At 31.7% G+C, this 15,874-nt stretch overlaps 1 protein-coding gene and 1 long non-coding RNA gene across 3 annotated transcripts in view; one reads left to right on the top strand and one right to left on the bottom strand.

Annotated features, from left to right (window-relative positions):
• LOC143044802 (ATP-dependent RNA helicase DHX58-like) overlaps positions 1 to 3,903 on the bottom strand; it is a 49,465-nt gene extending 45,562 nt beyond the window's left edge. For both annotated transcript variants that reach the window (XM_076216967.1, XM_076216966.1), the window contains exon 1: positions 3,776 to 3,903. The gene's annotated coding sequence lies outside the window, so the exon portion shown is untranslated. The remainder of the gene's footprint in view (positions 1 to 3,775) is intronic.
• On the top strand, positions 2,021 to 2,901 carry LOC143046745 (uncharacterized). The gene is made up of 2 exons (XR_012969256.1): positions 2,021 to 2,413; positions 2,555 to 2,901. It is a non-coding gene; the product is annotated as an uncharacterized LOC143046745 (long non-coding RNA).
• Positions 3,904 to 15,874: the final 11,971 nt, after the last annotated feature.

Below are 15,874 nucleotides of genomic sequence, written 5' to 3' on the forward strand. Positions count from 1 at the left end.
AATCAGAAGTTATTCTTTAGCTTGATGCCGAAAAATACTAGGTTTTCTTCACTTTTTGGTGTCTCCGAATATTACCGAATATGGGTAACATATTCTTCAAGAATTTAATCTAGGGATATTGAATACTGTAGCCGATTTCTTTATGGACATTGTGTCTTTAAGACAGTTCTTATTTTTATTTCAGTTCAATATTGTTTTCTTCATGTTTTACTTCTTTGATATAACATATATAACACAATATTGACTACTGTATTTTTGACATTTTTACCTATTCTGTCTTTTTGTTTTGTTTAACATCGTTGTCACTATAATGAAATTTGCTGCGACTGCTTTACAAGTGAGAGGTTAAGCTAGCATAAAACCAGGTTCAATCCGCAATTTTCTATATAAGAAAATGCCTGTATCCAGGGGCGGATTTAGGCGGGGCGTGGCGGTCGAGCGCCCTCCCCCTAAAATTTGCAGAGCATGGGTTGTCTTCAACTTATTTGAGTATCAGGAGAGACCATTCAATCTTTTTTAACATTCAAAATATATAAAACAGTCTGTTTTACATAATCAACGTAATTACTAATCAACTGACCTACGATTTATTTAAGTTCTATAAATATTATATACTTCCAAAGGAAGGTGTCAAACGCGGAGCTGTGTTTGATGAAAAAATAAATAGATATTTAGCAGTTTAAGTACAAACAATTGTGCCATTGTATTTGCGGTTTTTATAATCAATTTCTCTGAAGTTCCAAAACATCCCTAGCCCTTACTCCCTTTCACAATTCCATTATGGCACGTAACAGTCCAGATGGGATGCTTTCTTAATGTCCTTAATGAAAGATAGAAATACTATTTCAAATGAAAGGTTAGTTTATAATTTGTATCTCTGTGTCTTTATATATTTCTTACTTTCAGCCTGAAAATTTTGCCGAATTATGTACCGTATTACATCCATGGGAACCCCAGAAAATAAACGCAACTTCGAAAAAATTCAAATGCATCTCATTCTGATTTTAGTTGTTTGTGGCGAACACATGTATATAAAGTCTGGCACGACCACCGAAAATCAAAACAAGTAAAAAAAAATATTATGGATAGGACAATTAAAAATCACGGAGGAAAGTAGAAATTTTCGTCTGCAAAATCTAATACTACTATTGGTCAGGTGAGCTGATGTGATCTGTCTAGTCTCACTTTGCTTCCGTCGGTCCGTCCGTCTATCTGTCAACTCCATTTCCATCGTCTTAACCAAGTTTGTTGGGGCTGGTGTTATGGAGTGTTAAAGTCATTCTTAAGTGAACCGGTTTCATTTCACATTATTGAAACCATGTAAATTTGGCTTTAATAGACATATTGACGATCTGCAAACAAGGGTTATTTATTTTTGTTATGGTTCTGTATTTCTTTTTGTCACAACTACCAGCACCATGTATTTCAAGGATTGGTTGAGATATGTATTATCTGATATTGCTCTATAGATCATTTTACAACAAGTGCTGGTGCATGTCTTGATTGTAGATTGGTTTGCATAGGAACACAGAGTAAAAAATAAAATGATCTTCAGCTTCTGTTTTTTGGGCTGCAGCTTTATAAACAAATGTATATGCAATATGAATCTCTTAGTGCATTAGTTAGGATGTTAGGAGATTGTTGCAAATTTTTCTGATATGTAGGAGACCTTGTCATCATAACTCGAATGTTCTTCGCGGAACAGAAACATATTGTTTCACCATCTGTCCGTCAATCCGTCAGTCAGTCACTAGTGATTGTAGATTGTTATCAGGTTGGATTTAGGTGGTTTCTTTGAAACTTTAATTTCTCGCTTATTTTATCTCACAATAGTCCAAAATACCTATATTCCACCCCTTTAGAAGAATATTTCGATAATCGGTTACCTCAAAAACATTTAGCCTCGCTCCGCTCGCCGAATATAATAGTTTGCGCCCCTAATCTAAAATCCTGGATCCGCCCCTGGTACCAAGACTGGAAGATGACAGTTGTTATTCATTCGTTTTATGTGTGTGATGTTTTTTTTGTGTTTTTTTTTTTTAAGCATTGATTTACTGTGTAATAAAGCATATGATTAGGTAGTTAACACTTTCGAACAAAAGCTATCTCTCATGACAAATTATAATGACCTTGTCCGTTATCTATTAACTGAAACAGTAAAACCTGATATACACTGATTATACTTGTATGTGTACGTGTATGAATTAAGGAAAGGTATCCTATGCCATGTATTTTTGTTTTATTGATAAGGTATCAGGCTTAGATCTCTGTTTTACTCCACATTGTCATATTTACACTTATTTATTAATGACCTTGATATTGACTGGTTTTCATTACTATAAATAGATAAACAATGATTACTTAATACAGTTTTGCACCTTTACAAATTGTTTAAATATATGAAACCTTTTAAGTGTTTAATACTTAAAAATACCCTTATTGTAGATAAAGGTATGCATACCATAAACTCAGTGGGTTGTTATAATGACAAACTATTCGATGCTTCATGAATACAAAAGTTTACGTCATAGCCATGATTGTAGGAACGGTAAAGGTTTATGTACCCTTCTGTAGCCATTTTTGTACGATTTTTTTAAACATCAATTGTATCAAAACTACAGATATAACGAATAATAGAGACAGGCCATTTTGAACATATACTAGGGGGAAACTTGATGCAAAGCATTATTATTTACTGTTGCATTGCATTTAATAGAAAAGGAGTACTTTGTGGCAAATAAACCAAGATTTTTATAGAAAATCCACAGCCTTTAATACAGAGATTTTTGTTATAAAATTTGAAACATAGATTACTCACTTGCTTTTCTATGATGCGCTAGTGTTTGTTTATTACAAAAAGTTCTAACCAACCTGTAAATTCCAAAATACCTCGTGCAGAGTAACTAAATTCGAGCGCACCCTAAAAGGTGTACTTGATTTGGTCCATATTTTTATTTGTTCTAACCAATAACTACATTAATAAACTTGTTTTAAGGAAAGCAATGCTAGCACTGCATGTAATAATCCTATATCTATCGGTCATCAAATTGCCAAATATGATAGAACAAGGGTAAAGGCTGTGGATTTTCTATAAAATGTCCATATGTTTAGCATTGAAGCAACACAAGGGTACATAATCCTTACATAATATTCCAGAATCGTACAAACAGGCGCGATCATGATTTTTGATCAAACTGTTATTTTAGGCCAATCAATTATAGTATCATGATATTAAGCACACCATAAATCCGTCTTGGTGTATATTAACGTAACTCATCTAGATTATTACAAAAAAAACTAAAGTTACATACACTGACATTTGTATGATAATTATATTTTTATCAACATATTAATTGTCTATTGATTTAGACTGCAGCTCTATGTAGATTGTCACTTTATAGATTGATGTATTAAAATTATTTTCAATTCAGATATTCACTTCATCTGGTGAAAAAAAAGATTACCCTATTTCTTATATTTCCGATATCGTATTCACTCATACTGAATTTTTTAAATAACAGGAAAACCGATTAAACGAAAACGAAAGTAAAACATGTATATTGTAATTTTTGATATAATTAAAGTTTGACTGAACCATTTAAATCACCTTATGTTATGGACATTTATGCTTAGTAGTTTAATCATAAAGGCATACACGAGGCAATTAAAATAAGTATGGTGAATTTTAATGGTGTGACTGTCGGTATATTAAGGAATGCACCTTAATCATGTTAATGTATGTTTAATGAATCATTCGAAACATGTTAAAGCTTACCCTTTGAATATACAATTTGGAGTCCATTGCACTTAATCCAACTATTATTTTCTTCCAAAGTTCACTTTTTGTACATACAGCAAAACAACATGTATGCACATTTATTTTGTCGGTGACTTATGTCTAAATTTAGCTTCTATGTCATAACAAACATTTAAAATCGATAACTGTACTGCTGTGTATACATAATGCTTAGTTATATAATATGTCGCGTACATGTATTTATAATACAAGTTACTGTTACTTTACATACTGAGGTCCGATCGAGATTGTGCTTTAATTCTGTATTTCGCATAGTTTATTTTATGTTTACATTTATTCTATTTACTCAAATGGCTGCTAATTTTGGAGAAACCTTTGCATGATTTGAAAGTTTTGATTTAATCGGAGAATATCAAATGATTAATAACTATACTTTTAAAGTGCATATTTTAAGGCACACATCATTTAATTTATACTCTTATTACATTTAAACATGTAAAAGCAATTGCTTCTTTTATCTAATAAAAAAAAAATAGGAGATGGGGTATGATTTCTAATTACATGAATCAGACAACTAGAGATAGGAAGATGTGGTGTGAGTGCCAATGACATCCAAATAACAATTTATAAAAGTAAATCGTCCTGAATATGCATGAAATATTTGACACTGGACGTTAAGCAACCAACAATCAATATAAAAGTAAACCATTATAGGTCAATGTACGGCCTTCAACACGGAGCCTTGGCTCACAGCGAACAACAAGCTATAAAGGGCCACAAAATTACTAGTGTAAAACCATTCAAACGGGAAAACCAACGGTCTAATGTATATAAAAAACGAGAAACGAGAAACACGTATAAATTACATAAATAAACGACAACTACTGTACATCAGATTCCTGACTTAGGACAGGTGCAAAAATTTGCAGCAAGATTAAATGTTTTAATGGTACCAAACCTCCTCCCTTTTCTGAAACAATAGTGTAAAATCACAACATAGAAAAACATACGATAATTGGAAGGCTTAACTCAATCAAAAAACATAAATTAACACACGATGAACGAATACATTTGATCTGGTATACCTGTACATGCTTAATGCAAATACATAGTTAATAAAATATTAGGAACAAACATTAAAGGCCAAAAAGCAAACGAACAAGTCCAAACAAAGCCATGGCAAGACACCACCGCGAAATATTTATCAACCCTTCGAAAATGTTCACTTTTGAAAAAAAAAACTGTTTTCATAATATACACAGGTAAATGAAAAATAACTTTGTCGTTTTAGATATACTACTTACAATGTATGTGTATATAAAATTTTCCAATAATTAGGAATACCAAGAAAGTTCTGTCATATAAATACCTAATTTAACACTAGATACATATGGGGTGAATATCAACAATAAAATTATACAATTAGAGCCAGATAAAACGTACTTGTACAGATTTAAGGAGAATAATCCTGATGTTCATACAAATGTAGTACAAAGAAGTGAAAACTAGTTTATTCCAAAATAATCAAAGCTGGTATATAGACAAGATCTATATTAATATGAAATAACAAAAAAAGCATTACAAATAGTATCAACAGGTCAAATTAACAAGAAAGTACGATTTGAGAGTACGCGCAGAGTTGAAAGATACATCGTAATTTTGTTTTACAGAATCACTCACTCACAGTTCAGCAAGTTTAAAGCAAAAAACAATCAATAATATAAAATCATGCATCAGAGACTAAAGTCTACTAAAACACGTCCCAGGGATTTAGTATTATAACGTCATGAACAGTCAGAGAAGACATGACTTGTACTATATATTTAAGGTCAACTGAAGTGGATGTTACCAATAACCGTCTTGAACAATGATAAAAAAAACTATACTTTAGAGTCGTTTATAAAAGGGTCCGACGTGGAAAATATGAAACACATTAATTAAGAAAAACGAACGGTCTAATTTATAACAAAACAATTTACAAACAGGTATGCCAGACAAGAACCAGCGACACCAACTTAACTACAGGCTTCTGCCTTGGGACCGGCACATACACACTGTGTCGGGGTTAAACATGTGTGTGAACTCAACTTTCAATCTAACCTGGGACTACGGTGTTACTGCACTGCATAATAACAAACTATTGTAAGCAGTTGAAAAGGACTTAAATCATCTGACCTCTTTAGATCGATCTTCATGTACAACAGGACAAAATAATATCTAACACAGACCGGAGTAGTCAGGGTGCTAAACATACCTAACAACAAGAACAAAACAAGATCTGAAAGTTCGCGCAGTTACTGGCAGCTAGTTTAAAGTGTAAAGAAATTATTAGGGAAGAAGACATAACATTTTTTTTTTAAATTCGGGTGAAGGATAAAATGACCCTCCAATTGTTTTCATTCTTTTTCGAGAGAAATGTTATAATCATTTTATATGTAAAGAAAAACATAACTTTTTCAAGTTAGACCTATTCTCTCACAGTTTGTTTACAGTGTACATATACAACTGTCAAAAAGACCAACACAACTGTTATACTTTTGAATACACACGTTAGGTACGGCAAACCAATGGGAGATAACTCCAAATTACCTTAAATAAATGTTCCCGGATGTGTGTAAAAATAAAATCTTTGGGTGACCTCCTATAACGGCCTATTATTAACTTGTTAAATCTCTGAAGGTTCTGATTTCTTTTGATAGATATTATATGAATATTCATGATTTTGTATGTTATAATTTTCCAGAATACGATGAAATATTTGAGGTAGAAACAAGGGTTGAAAGTTACATTCTTTCAAAAAAATATACAAGGGAACGTTATACAGCCATAAAATGTACTTTTTAATTAATTAGGTCCAATAAATAATTCTTGATAGCTGTATTCATATCAAAATATTTTTTTATAAATAACCCTTCTGTTTGTATATACGGAGTTTTTTCCCTTGCATTGACAACTTCCTGTTTACTTTTGATTTAAATCAGCGTGAAACTGTCATATAGTTAAAGACTTTAAAGACACTTTTGCATTATAATGCCAGTTTATTGCCATTTAAAATTATTTTACCACATAACACACCAGAAAGAAAAGATACTGAACCATTGCACGTGTCATGACATGAGATAGTAAGGATACTGAATAATGTCACATGTGGTTTAAAAGGTTGCGCCCCCCCCCCCCCCAAAAAAAAATGAGGGGTATCCCATAATTGAGGGACTGTCCCTAAAATCAGGGTTCATTTTACTAATGAAAATAAGAAAAAAAGAAAATTTTGATTTTTTTCACTTTAAAGATTTCCTTTCATATATATATCAGCTGTATATATTTTGAACAACTTTTCAAGAACTAGAAGTAGAAGAGGGGTCCAATTATTTTTGATAATAAAGAAGATATAAGACAAGAAATATTAGAAAATTCTTGGACATGTTTTGACTATATAATACCAGATAGATGTATAGTTCTATGGGATGGTTTCTTCAAATGATATGTGCTCATTTGTACTAGAAAGTCTTTTCTTACAATTTTTTTTTTATCAAATATACCCCTCATCAAAGGGATAGTCATTGCATTGGCTTTCATTGTCGATCCCACCCCTTGTCGATCAGTCTCAAGTACTCTGATAGTTTAATAAAGTTATTAAAATTTTGAAAATATTTAACCACAGAGTGAATGTAATGTTTCCATTTATAAGTAAAATACGGGAAAAAATAGCTTTCAGGTACTATTTTATGATCATAGGGGGTCTCATTGGGGGGTTCCTGTCCTGGATCCCCCTTACTATTTTGTCGAATTCCTGTATCCGGCTTACACTATGTACGTAAGCAATTCTCATATTTTTGTAATTTGTAAAAATGAAGATATATAAACAATTAAATGCAATTCATAAATGACACTAAATAGAATGAAATTCAAAACAATGTGGCTGTGGCCATTGATTGACACATTAAATTCATCCATTGACTGGGACAATTTAGGTGAACGTTTGTATGTAACGACCACTTCTCACTATATACTTTTTAAAGGCACTTAAACTATGGGGTCACCAAAGGTTCTCAACACCTTAATAAAGTAATTCGAAAAATTAATCAGAAATAACGCGATGTTTTGATTTATATCAATTATATAAATCAAAACATAAAGGTTATTCCTGATTAATTTTACGAATTATTTTATAATTAAAGGCGTTAAGAAACTTTTGGTGACCCCACAGTTTAAATGTCTATCGTAGGTACGTCGTGAACAGTGGTCGTTACAGACAAACGTTCACGTAAATTGTCCAAGTCAATGGATGAATTTAATGTGTCAATCAATGGCCACAGCCACACTGTTTTGAATGTCATTCTAATTCATCTTACTTCTTCTGCTTACTGGTACTCCAATATATTCATACTAAACTAACATGTTTAACCCCGCCACATTATTTATGTATGTGCCTGTCCCAAGTCAGGAGCCTGTAATTCAGTGGTTGTCGTTTGTTTATGTGTTACATATTTATTTTCGTTCATTTTTTTTTATATAAATAAAGCCGTTAGTTTTCTCGTTTGAATTGTTTTACGTTGTCTTATCAAGGCCGTTTAATTATAGCTGACTATGCGGTATGGGCATTGCTAATTGTTGAAGGTCGTACGGTGACCTATAGTTGTTAATGTCTGTGTCATTTTGGTCTTTTGTGGACAGTTGTCTCATTGGCAATCATACCACATCTTCTTTTTTATATTGCCTGTTGTCATGCATCCATCATTGATACTTTTTACAAATAATCATTTCCATTTATACTGATCAAAATTTGTCACCAAATCCTCTAGTCAATATAGTTTATTTCTTATTTTATTATGGGGAAGAATTGACTTTTGGCCGAAACGACTTGGGGACGGAACGACCGGATACCTTTATATTGAGATGTTACCCCTCATTTGGGTTCACAACCCGTTTAACAACAATCAATATATATATTTTTTCAACTTAAACATACATTACTTAAGAATCCTCCATGCAGTAGCGGCAGTTCACTTTGAGTGCTTTTCTGTATTCACACTCGCAGTTAACGTTTTAATAACAAACAAAATGACTTGGCAAATTATTCCAACGTCGTCAATTCTCCTCTGTTATAAATATCACATTTGAAAATAATAATACAGTCTGAAAAATGGGGTCATATTAGTTTTATTTAAAATACATGTTGTATTAACATGACCCTATTTTTCAGACTGTTATTAACAGGAAACTTTAACGATATAATTTTTTGTTTACATATTTTTGTGTGTGTGATAACATTCACTGAATTGTTAAAATTTCCCCCACATATATGTTCTGAATACAATGGTATAATTAAATACTGACACACATTTAATTTGCTGATACCAAATCATTGCATTCTAAGAAATTTCAAGCATTGGCATCTAGTGTACATATTTGTATTTCAGATCTATATCATCATGGAATTTCCATCTAGAACTATCAAGAAAATGAACCATAAGAGCGTTTTACAATATTTATGCAATCGAAAAAAAAAAAGTAAGAATAGAAGATATGATATAAAACTTGCTTACGCCCTTAGTACTGAACTTGCTTTGTATCATTATAATGACGTCTTTCAGAAGCGACTATATTACCACTTAAACAAAGTAATTGACTGCACAAATGCAAGAGCCATTTTTATCATAAACTTTTTAGAAGAACTTATTTGTGATGTTATTGAGCCATGTCACCCAGACAAAATGGACATTGTTTTTATATATTTCATGATGAGATCAGAGTTTGTGAAATATGAAAAAATGAAAAAAATGAAGTGGATAGTAGGAGAACAAATTACTAGAAATATGTTAGATAACTTGAAGAAATGGTTTGATGGTACATTTTAATATTCTATGCTTTGCTCATTGTTGAAGGCCGTGAGACCAATTTCTGTGTCATTTGGTCTCTTTTGGAGTTGTCTCATTGGCAATCATACCACATCTTCTTTTTTATATTTAAACTCCAACAAATATTTTGACTCAATTACAAAATGTCTCGAATAACAGACTTCACAAATTTGATTCCACTTTTTGATAGACATAGCCTTTCAGACTTAAAGTTGACCTACATTTTGTATTACACAAAGTATGTTATAAACAAACTAAGGTAATCAGGTAAATTTATCATTCATCAATGAATTATAAAAATGAGATCACGGTCACATGAGCCCTGCCAGACAGACAGATATATTGTATATAACGTGACGGTACCCAAATTGCACCTATTTTGACAGTTTTTTCAACTACGTTTTTTTATGATCAAGACAAACATTTCCATTTTGTGTTTATTTTGTAGCCATATCCTTCTTTATTATATAGGTACACCAATTAGATTTTCAAATTCATATGGAATCATAGAAAAATTGGTCTGAACTAACCTCCAAACCATGAATGATTCTGTAATGAGGAGTACCCAAATTGCATCCATGCTTAAATTTGCATCGTCAAAAGTCGAATAACAGAGCTTTTGTTTATTTTTTTCAAATATTTTGAACAATTGGATATTTGTCCATGCTTACTCTTCGTTTTTTAAGAAATGGATACTTGAAACATATTGTATTTGCTAATTTTAAAAATATGACGTTTTGATGACGTCGCATGGCGACGTTTCAGTACATTTTGCTTTTTCAGTAAACACTTCATCTGTTGATAAATACTGTAAACGTTTTGTGTATATCTAAATATATTTACCTATGTTGAAAGACGTGCATACTATCGGATCATAAAAATACAACTTGTTTAGTCTCTAGGAAATCTTGTAAGATTTCAACTGCTATTTTTGCTACATAGGTGCAATTTGGGTACTCGTTGCAATTTGGGTACCGTTACGTTAGTATCTTAGAAACAAATTTAAGCAGGAAAACTTAAGATTGACTAATGAACCATGAAAAGGTGGTCTTGGTCTTGTGATAATTGCCAGACAGACATATCACCTTAAAATCATTCCATTCACCAAATAAAGTTGATCTATTGCCTATAGTATTAGAAAAACAGACCAGAAAAAAACTTAATATTGAGCAGTGAACTGTAAAAATTAGTTCACAGTCAAATAATACATGCCAAACTGACAAGTATATATTAAAATATTTTCATACACCAAATATAGTTGACCTATTAATTGCATTTAGTACTAGAAAAATAGACCAAAAAGACAAAAAAAAACTTAACTTTAACCACTTAACCATGAATATGAGGTCACCTTACAATCGTTCCTTAGACCAAATATAGTAGACCAACTGCTTGTAGTATCTGAGATATAATCTTTACCACTGTGAATTAAAGACGTTATATATATTTTATCAATATGAATGTTACAAATATAGTTGCATAGGAATACTAATTTTCTGTTTCAAAATCTTAAGGTATAGTTCAGTTTTAATCCAAAATAAAAATAATAGCATATCATTGTTTGAATTTATTTTGTTCTGGATGCTTTTGACTTAATCATAAAGTGTTGGTGTACAGTTTTGAAGAATATTACCCACAATGCATTTAAGAAAATCTGCTGATTAAAATATAAACATTTTCATTAAATGAAGTTTTCAACAGATAATTTTATCAACACTGTTGGCTCTAAAGATAAGTGGTGGGTCCTTAATAAATATACAAGCATCTAAAATATAGAATTTGTGGTGGAAAATTTATAGGATGCCTCTGAACTTGTCATATAATAATAATCAAGGATGGCCATTTCTAGACTATATATAATGACCATGAACAACTGTGTCGATGTAAGTGGCAAGTTGTAAATTATTTGCATATTCAGGATGAGAATATGTAAATGTGAGACGATAATGAACCTGGCATGCTGATCTGACATTTTAACTTGCTAGTTCAAAAGGTAACAGTCTGCAGGTAGACAAATCATAGCTCCTGGACAGGTTATTAACAGACTCTTCTGTTAGTATTTGATCTTTCTCCTATAAAAATATTGTGTGCGAAAAGCAACAAATACCAATTGGCAAATCTTTGATATGCTTCAGTCACTGATTGATTTTTTAAGATATAATATTTGGTAAGAAAAGATTGATTAATTGAGTGATATATTAGTGTTTAATTTATAATAGCTGTCCATTTTTCATTGGTGGAGAAAGTAAAACTGACAACCCCTAAAGTTGACAGGATATTAATAAAGTAATTGAAATACTCAAACCATTCTGCCACTGAGGTCCCTGGGAAAAAATAAATGTTAACATGCAAGAAAAAGATAATGCAAATAACAAGGATTTTATCAAGAGTCTATTTGACAGATCACCTAAAAGAATTGTAGAAATTCAGGGGTATCTGAGCAAAACTGTTTGATGCAATGCATACTGTAAACCGACTCATTTTCGCCAATACTCCTTTTCACATATAGCCTTGTCTGTCCCAAATTGCGGAGACTTCATTTCCCCATTTTCAAATTAACTTTATGTAGTTAGCCTATATGTATGTAGACAAGGAAAGATCCAGGTTTTCAGTATTTGCAACAATGTAATTCACGTTTTTCTACCGCCCACGAATTTTCCGAAAATTGATATTGTTTTAAACAACCAAATGGCATTAGAAATTTTTAATTATATCAAATCAAAAAATATCAACCAAGACAAAATGTGTAAGTGGTTTACTGAAATAACAAAAAACAATATAGAGAAAAAAACTTTAGTTACAAGGTTGCACAAACTGAAAAAAGAAGTAAGTCGAAAAAGAGGCACAGAGAAGGTTGCATTATTAACAAATGTTTTTAATACATGTAATATGTGTGCAAGTGACTGCAAAATACAAAATCAGAAGTCTACTGAAGATGCTACTTATAAAAGAACGGCAGAAGATTTAGCTAATGAATTACAACTAAATCAGGAAAAGAAGTCAATTGTAGTAATCAGTTGAAAAGAAAATTAGAAAAAAATGTTGTTCTTCAAGAAAAAAAATGAAGAAAGTTAAACTGGAAAACAAAACTTCATGTGAAAATCTGAAATCTAGAATACAACAGCAAAATAGTAAAATAAAAAAGTTAAGATATAGTTGTAAACATTTAAAAACTATAATCAGAAGACAGTCATCCTGTGTAGTAAAACACAAATCATGTACTAAAGATTTAAAGAAGAATTTAACAGACATAGACAATACAAATAAGAGCAAAACACAAGAAATTAAAAATTTAAAAAGTGAACTGAATAGAATTCATGGTTTGTACAAGGATGCATTAAAACAGTTGAATGAACATGAAGAGCTTGTAAGTAACCTTCAAACAAACCTAAATGACTCTATGCAAAGAAGGGATTAACTGTTTTCTTTAATGCAAGACGATAAAAAAATAGATATTTTGGACGATAGGTTACGTGCATATACACCAGAATTTAGACAAGCCGTTATGAATATATCTGGTAAGAATGTAGCAACTGAACACATAGTATCCGTTATTAATGAAAGTCTTAAATTAGCTGGAAAAACCTTAAAGCAAATTCCAACACGAAGAACCATTGATAATATTGTAACAGAAAAGGTTGTGGTAAGTAATATTCAGGTCGGACAGTGTTTGCAAAACAAAGAAAAAACAACATTATATTCTGATGAAACACGGAAGTTTGGAAAGACATACAATAGCTACTTTATAAGTGATGATCATAAAAATGTATACATGCTAGGTTTAAGAGAAATGCACAATAAAGCATCCTCCACAACTTTAGATACTTTTAAGGAGATTTTAACAAATATAGCTGAACTGTGTAATGGAATTTTAGAAAACAATGAGATATCACATGGATATAATATATTATGTAACATTCGAGACTTCATGTCAGACAGGGCAAAAACAATTATAGCCTTTACAGAATTATTAATTGATTACCGTAAACAAATTATGCCAGAAGTTGTTGATGGTTGGGATGATCTGACAGATGTTAAAAAAAAATGCCTGTTCAACTGTAAATAATTTCTTTTTGTGGATTACACCTGCTTGATAACTTTGCCGAGTGCACCACACCTGCACTAAAAGAATTTTAAGTCCTTCATAAAGAGGACAATATTGTGAATGACCTTGAAAATGAGTTTGGTGTAGATGAAAGAGATGACAATTTTTTTTTTATCTAAATTTGATGGTGATGTTATAACATTTTTGAGATTCTGTGCAAAAAGTTTTGCCAGAGGAGTTGACAAGAAATGTGGTTGTTTTGCCTATTTAAATTCATATTGTTTTGAGAAAAATGAAAAAAATAACTTTATTTCTTTCAGAGGAAACAAATTTAATATTGTTTTTCTTATGGGTGAAATTGCTTTTTACCATAGAAATCATATAGTAGATTTTTTGCAAAATGTGCATGGTGCAAATAATTTCCTGCAAAAGCCACACTTTCTCTGTGTAGATCTAATCTTGTATTAGCCGAGTGTAAAGTTCTTGGGTTAATATCAAAAATTATAACTGCGCCATTGTGGCGCCTCATTGAAAAAAAAACTGATAGACATGTTTTAAAAATGAATGCGTATTATGATATGCTTCTAGACTTTAGCAAAGATGCTAATTCCTTTATAAATTGTGAAGTATTTCCATTTGATGAGATTTTAACTCATAAAGACAAATATTTTGATTGTTTAAAAATGCAGAATGATCAGATAGACACCCTTGCTGTGCAGGTAGCACAAACTTTGTTTGCTTCTTTTTATAAACTTCTTAGAGTAGCTATGAAGGATCAACTGCCAGGAGGTCTATTTTATGTAGTATCACCAGAGTTAACTGCTGAAACTTTATTAGTTATACTACACAACAAGCTACCAGGAAGAGCATTTGGGATGCTTGATTTCATGGTCAGATTTAGACCTAATGCTTCAATTTTAACAAATGAATCATTTATTACATTTTCGTTCAACAAAACACACGAATGGTTGGATAGTTTACATAAAGAAGAGAGAGATAAATTGTTGACAGATGCAAGGAAACAAGGTAGGGAATTAAGGGGAAATTTTAAATTGAGGTGTGTTGAAATAAAAAAGAAAAGATTAAAGAAGAAACAAGAATAAATGAGGAAAAAGAAAGAAAACAGCTTCAAGAAGAAGGAAAACAAACATCAGAAGCTATTTTCTATGGATTATGGCAAAGTTCAAGTGTAGCAGATGACATACTTAGGTCCATATCCAGAACAAGTGAGAAACGGAAGGCATTGATTGCGCAGTTAAGGTTCCGACAAAATGTCTTGAAGCAATGTGTTAAAGATAAGTAAATATTTAATGCATCTATAAAAGGTAAGGCGCTTAGTATAGATGCTCTAACAGAAAAAGTTAAAAAGCTCATTGAAGAGGCTGCCAGCAAAGATGTGAGTAAAAATATACAACAAAGGTCATCTAGGATGCCAATTTTTGTTGGGAAAAAAGTTCAACATACTTTCAACGACGGAACATTCACTGTCAAAGTAATATCAACAGTACCCGGATTTCCAGACTACTACAACTTAATGTACGATAGTGAATTAGACAGTGAAGGGAAGGTAACGGACACTACATCTATCTATACATACAGACTATCAGAGGATTATCGAGCCAAAAAACTTGAGATAATACCTGAGGTGGTACGTCTAAAACCATGTTTCAAGTTCTGTTCAAGCTTCGTTCTGCATGTAATCGCACAGGAAGTGAAGTAATATGATTTCAGCATGGTCATGTATAGGAATACATGAACTAATTTAAGGCACTTGTTTACACCAAAACTTTACTTTTGAGTACATGTGCACCTTCATGACTTGTTTACACAAAAACTCTACTTTGAGTACACAATGCACCTCCATGAAACTTGTTTACACCAAAACTTTACTTTGAGTACATGTGCACCCATCAAGTTTTACTTTGAGCTTCCCATATTCTGAATTGATCAGTATTGAAGTAATTTCATGGCCAGAAAAAAAAACACTAGTGAACTTCAACACCATGCAATTTGATATGTATCCTGAAATAATATATGGGAAGCTGCAAGTCATACTAACAACTAATGATTGATACAGTGAAACCTGTCTAAATTAAACCCTGAATAAACTAGAAACCATATTCTGAAGTCCCTTCATCTGAGAATCAATGCATTTTGAACTTCAGTCATGAATGAGTTTGGTTTAGTCAATAGACAGATTTCACTGTATAAATA

Source organism: Mytilus galloprovincialis, chromosome 9, assembly GCF_965363235.1.
Source record: "Mytilus galloprovincialis chromosome 9, xbMytGall1.hap1.1, whole genome shotgun sequence".
NCBI classification, from domain to species: domain Eukaryota; kingdom Metazoa; phylum Mollusca; class Bivalvia; order Mytilida; family Mytilidae; genus Mytilus; species Mytilus galloprovincialis.